The sequence below is a fragment of the Phodopus roborovskii genome, unplaced genomic scaffold, assembly GCF_943737965.1.
Source record: "Phodopus roborovskii unplaced genomic scaffold, PHOROB, whole genome shotgun sequence".
Classification (NCBI taxonomy): Eukaryota; Metazoa; Chordata; class Mammalia; order Rodentia; family Cricetidae; genus Phodopus; species Phodopus roborovskii.
This window is the reverse complement of record NW_026126407.1, coordinates 19,613,457-19,619,456: the sequence shown is the minus strand read 5'-3', so window position 1 is coordinate 19,619,456 and position 6,000 is coordinate 19,613,457. Positions and strand designations below refer to the sequence as shown.

At 48.6% G+C, this 6,000-nt stretch overlaps 1 non-coding gene across 1 annotated transcript; it reads right to left on the bottom strand.

Moving 5' to 3' along the window:
• Window positions 1–2,692: 2,692 nt before the first annotated feature.
• On the bottom strand, window positions 2,693–2,828 carry LOC127219934 (small nucleolar RNA SNORA70). Its single transcript, XR_007834349.1, has one exon. It is a non-coding gene; the product is annotated as a small nucleolar RNA SNORA70 (small nucleolar RNA).
• Between the last annotated feature and the right edge of the window lie 3,172 nt (window positions 2,829–6,000).

The following is a 6,000-nucleotide window of genomic DNA, read 5'->3' as shown; positions in this document are numbered from 1 at the left end:
CATAGATCTGCCTGCTTCTGCCTCCCGAGTGCTGGAATTAAAGGTGTGTGCCACTGCCTGGCTAGAATATTTGTTTAATGATGCAAAGATGTGTCATATTTGTTTGATTAGATAAAATTAACTTGTGGTCAGAGGCTGAATCAGCAACTAACTGACAGGAAGTAGTAAGGAGAACCTATATGTAGCTAGGGTTCTTAAGTGGGGGATGAACAGAAGGAGTGAGAAAGAGGACACTAGGAGCCAGCCACCCAGCCACCCAGCCACCCAGCCACCCAACCACACAGCCATCCAACCACCCAGCCACCTAACTACACAGCCACCCAGCCACACAGCCACCCAGCCACCCAACCACAAGCTTCCCAGCCACCCAGCCACACAGCCATACAGCACCACAGAGCAAGAGAGAAAGTAAGATACACAGAAGAAAAGGAAAAAGCCCAGAGGCAAAAGGTAGATGGGATAATTTAAGTTAAGGAAAGTTAAGGCTAGCAACAAGCCAAGCTAAAGACAGGCATTCATAAGAAAGAGTAAGACTCCGTGTGATTTATTTGGGAGCTGGATGGCGGGCTACTCTCATCTGTTATTGGAGCTTCTGTGTTCCTTACAGTTGATTCACTATCTGGTGCCTGCCTGGACCCTCACAAGGAAGACCCAAAGCCACAAAATCCTGGAGCTAACAAAAGTGGCCAGGGTGACATTAGGAGGCTCTTCTAGGGACATCTTCATAAAGAAGGGACACCATGAAGAATGGTCCCTCATGGTGACAGCGGCAAGTACCGAGAGGCATGGGCTAGATGCCAGGAAGCCATTACTACAAGGTTCAGCGGGGAAGGCAGGGCCCATTGCAGGAAGGGCCAGGTACCTACCCCTTAAGTAACTGCCTTCCTTGGGCTCTGACAGGTGATCCAGCCAGGGCCTCTTAACCTTTCTCATGCTTTCCCAGGCCCACAGCCATTGGGTTTGCCACTTCCCCTTCCCCCTCTCCATCGAGACATCAAACCCCTTCCCTAGGACTCCTCCTCACTACCCTATGGCCCTCTGGTCACTCAGCTCCCACTCAGGGCAAAGGACAGATAGAAAGGGCTACACATTGTATTTCACTGTGCAGTGAGTAGCATCTGCTAAATCCCTGAATGCCCCAAACTTCACCCACTCCTCTTACATACAGACAATAGCCTCTGTCTTTCCTGGTCCCATGCCTTCCTGATTTCCTCCCTCCTTCTTCCGTAAGACCTCACTGTGCACCTTGCTGTCCCAGGCCTTGTGCCCTATAAATTCCTGGAGCCCAGTCCTTGACCTAATGCTGGGTACTCTAAGGCCTGTGGACATGGGGAGGGACAGAGCTAGCAGCAAAGCCCTCAGCTGTGACAGCGAGGCCCCCACTCCATTCCTGCCATGTGCTCCTGGAAAGAAATTAAAAGGAGTGTTATTGAGTGAAAGAGAGCTGAGCCATCAAGAAAACACAAAAGAGCCTGACCCCACTACTCAGTAAAATGGCAGCCTGGACAGGCTGTCCTGTGTGACTCCAACTACATGGCATTTCAGAAAAGACAGAGCCATAGAGACAAAAGCTCAGCAGAGAGGGGTGAGTGGGAAGGAGGGTTAGGCAGAATACAGCGACTTTTAGGGGAAAACTCACTCCCCAGCTTGCTCTTGCAGCCCACAGGGTTATAAGTGACTCCTTTTAAGATGCCATGTTTGGGGCAAATGCTGTGCAGTAACAATGGGTTCAGGACGTATGGGTGATACTACTCTGCCTATACAGCATCCTGTCCTCCAGAGGGACCACACTGAGCCACTCCAGGTGGGTCCAGGCTTCCTCCTTTCCATGCTTTGCCCTTGCATTCCCATCATAGCTTAGCTCCTGTCTTGGGCTTCCAGGAATCTGTTTGTGAAGCTGAGGGTGTTTATAGAGTAGAGTTAACTCCTGGGCTCCTGCCAATTACTCAACTCTCTCCCAAGGCTGGCTGCTCAGCTGTCTATACCATTCACAATGACGTTCCCTTCCCTGACCTCCCTTTGATCTTCTGCCATCGCCTCAAGTTCCTTTTTACTGTGTCCCTCAAAGAGCTGCATCTGCCATATAGAGATGTCTTGGGAACATTGTCTCGTGAGAGAGCCTGTCAGTGTCACAGCCCTTGCTGATGAGAGGTGAGCTGCATTCAGGCTTTGCTGTGGTACCTGACACCACAGTGCACGAAGACTGTGAAGGCTGGATAGACATCTTTCAGGGCAGTAGACAACTTCCAGACTCTCAGGCAAGGCAGAGGTTTGTTCAAAATTTAAAGCTGTTTTGCACCCTCCCCCAGTCTGAGATTTATTACTAAACGGGATTTGGTTGGGGGGCAGTGTAAACATAGCATAGTGGAAGACTTCAGCAGCACATGGACCCCACAGTTATCAGAGACGAACCCATTTTCAGATACCATGTTTCCATGCTCATCTGCATTAAACTCAATGAGGCTCCACTTCTTTGAGATGTGAACCTTGGCAGCCAGGGAACTTGAACTTGGCTCTATGTCGAGACTCGATCACACATTCCTCATTCCTCAGCTTGGTGCAAATGGACAAGATGAGCTGGCCAATGTGAACCCTAGCCACTGTGACCTGGGGCTTCCCAAAGGCACCTACATAATTGTCAGGAACCTAGGTTGGGTACACCATTGAGAGCAGACATTAATATCCACCAGAAAACTGTCTCCAGGCTCCCTTAGGGAAACCCATGTAAACATCAGGCTGCATGGCCCTCCCAAGAAGGCTGCTGTTTGTAGCCATTGCACATCAGGTCCCTAACTGGAAAGAAACCTGGTCAGGTTAGTTTATTGCAGGTTAATTGCCAGCCCCACCAAAAATGGAGGAGCAGGAGAGAAACTACAGTGTAGGCAAGTCTCCATGTGGGAAAAGCTGGATGCTCAGAGGACCATGGCCCCATCCTTGAGGAAGCATCTCTCCTTTGCATGCCTGTGCTCCAGGGATCAACTTTGCATTCTATCAGAAGTCACCTAGCCCCCTCTTCCCCAGGCTCCACCCACTTAGGCCTGGGTTTTAAAATCCTGAAGGCTTGTGGGAGAGTTCCCTACCCCCAGATAGGGGGTGGGGTGTGGGGTGGAGGAGGAATGGACGATGGACAGACATCTGTTTGTGGGAATGGATTTTAAGGATGTTTAGCCGAGAACTTTTTGTGTCCTGGGCTGCTAGGCCCCACTTGAGGCAGCATCCTGATGAGTTAGACCCCAAATGACAGCCATGGTGGGTCCTTTGCACCAAGTAGCTTTCACTTTGGTGTAAGCAGTGTAAACAACTATTCTCATTACAACTGATCCCAGATTCTGACTAACTCTGTTGCCTGTACCCCACACACTGGCTCGATGACACCTCCACACTTGTCACATCACTTCTGACTCTAAAGTAGTACCCTTCCCTAGAACAGAGGGAAGCAATGGGCCAGACAAAGACAACAAGGAACAGTCTGTTTCCCAGCCACTGGCCCTGGGGCTCAGGTCTTTGGAGATGATGGGAGAGTTGAGTCACCCTTTCAGAAGATGGCATTGACCAGCTGAGCACCTAAGAACTGGCTAAAGGTGTGTGTGTGTGTGTGTGTGTGTGTGTGTGTGTGTGTGTGTGTTGCAGGGTGGGGTTGGGGGCAGTGTCAGGAGATGTATGATGGCTAAAGTTATGTTTTAAATTTAAATCACTGTGCTGAAGAGATCTATATGTGCCTCTAACTGTAAAGCCCCACTTGCCCAAGGACAGATAACTTCTTGGAATGCTGGGGGGGGGCACACTGTTGTTGTTTATGTAAGATAACAAGCCATTTGTTTTTACTTCTGTAAACAAGGTGGGTCGCCCAAACTGCACAGGATGTGCTTGATCACACATGGGTGGGAGGTACATAGGCAGGAAGTACATCAGGATGCATGCTTGCCCCTGATTGGACAAAGGTGGGAAGTACATAGCCTTTATAAGGTGGGGTTTGCCTTTATAAGCCTCTGACTAATGTAATTTGATGTCAGACTCTGGGAATCTCAGATATGGACCTAGCCAATGTCCATCGTCCTCACCAGTACTTTATAATGCTTGCTTCAAATCGGTCTAAAAAATTGTGGTGGTGGTCTCATTCTCACCCAGTGGGATTAACAGATGAAACCACAAATGATGGCCTGAGACCCAGAGGACCATGTCTTGTGGCAGTAATCACAATAACACCTGTCCCCTTTCATCTTGGAGGGTGACAGTTGTTAGATTTACTATATTGTGGTTATTTTGTTTGCCTTTGAGACAAAGGCTGTATCCCAGGCTGACCTCAAACTCACTCTGTAACTAAGGATGACCTTGAACTTCAGCTCTTCCTGTCTCTGTCTCCCAAGTACTAGAGTCATGGGGATGTGCCACCAGGCCTTATTTATACAATGCTAGGGATGAACCTAGGGTTTTTTTTTTTTTTTTTTTGTTTTGTTTTTTGTTTTGCTTCTGTGTAAGCACTCCACCAACTGAGCTACATCCACAGGCTAAGATTTATTATTTAGTGCACAGGTTGTAGACATACCTAGTTCAGATTTCTGTGTGCAAACAACCCTGACACATTTTGTAGTTTTATGCAAAACCAGGAAAGTGGTGCTTGTGCAAGGCAGCTGCATGATAACATAGCATGATGGGTATAGTGTATGCCTGCATTCCTGTTTTGCGTATCTCTTTATCTCCTCTCAAACTGTGTCACTGGCTTCTGCTGTCCACTCCTTCACTGATGGAGTGGATCCAGGACCCATCCCTTCCTTACTGTCCAGCTTGCCCCCTCCCTTACGCCCTCTTCTTCATTCTTCCAGACTAAAATTGGTTACACAATGTGTTGTTATGAGCCTTCCATAATGCCCCATTGTCTGTCATCAGGGGTCACACAAAATCTGTGTGTGAAAGAGCAAAAAATGGCCATGGGGCAAGAGAGGACCTTACTGGACAAAATAAGGCAAGGGGGATGCTTTCCCAAGAGTGGTCACTTCTGTTCACAGAGATGCTGCAGAGGAGCAGTGGACAGTAGAGTCCCAGCTGGGCAGCTAGGACCACAGGGCAGCAGCACCTCCTGCATTAACACAGGTTTTTGCAAGGCGCATTTGTTCTGGCCCTGGGAGTTTCTGTAGTTGTGCTCACAACCAGGTACAAGAGACCCAGAGCTTTTGCCCATCTTGTCTGCACCCTGTAAATCTCCAGGGGGAAGGCAGAGGAGAAAGCATCTGGCTGGGTAACTTAAAGGGTCAAGGAGAGAGGAAGAAGCACCATGCCACATGCTGCTCCCGCTATGACCAGCAGGGGGCAGGCAGCCAGACAATTTTTAACAGGATAAGTGTGCATAAAGGAATATGGGTCTGTGTTCAGACACATAGTCCCGCTTTGTAGATGATTTTTGATGAGATGTGCACAGGTTCTAGTGGGGAACTGGCATCTGACTTCACATCCAATGACTTAAGGAAGGAAGCATCCTCTCACTAGGTTGCCTTGTTCATAGATTAGGGACATGTCATTTGGTTATTTTCAAAATATATGTAAGATATGGGGTCTTGCTGGGCAGTGGTGGCACACACCTTTTAGACCAGCACTTGGGAGGTAGAGGTAGACGGATCTCTGTGAGTTTGAGCCTGGTCTACAAAGCAAGTTCCAAGACAGGCTCCAAAGCTAGAGAACCCTTGTCTCGAAAAACAACAACAAAACAAAACAAAACAACAACAACAACAACAACAACAACACACACAAACACACACACACGGAGGAAGAAAGAAATGGGGTCTTGTGGGTGTTTTGTTTTATTTTACAAACTAGACGCCACTCTAGATTTCAGCTCCCTCCTTAGCCATAAGGCCGGGCGGTCTGTCCTTGGGCCCTGCCTTCTGGTCCCTGCATCTGGAAGCTGCAAACCCGAGTTCTAACTGTCCTGGTCACAGATCTGTAGGGTCTGGTGAGACTCCTCTTTAAAAGAGAGGCCAGGAGAACCTGGACTCCTGCCCAGCT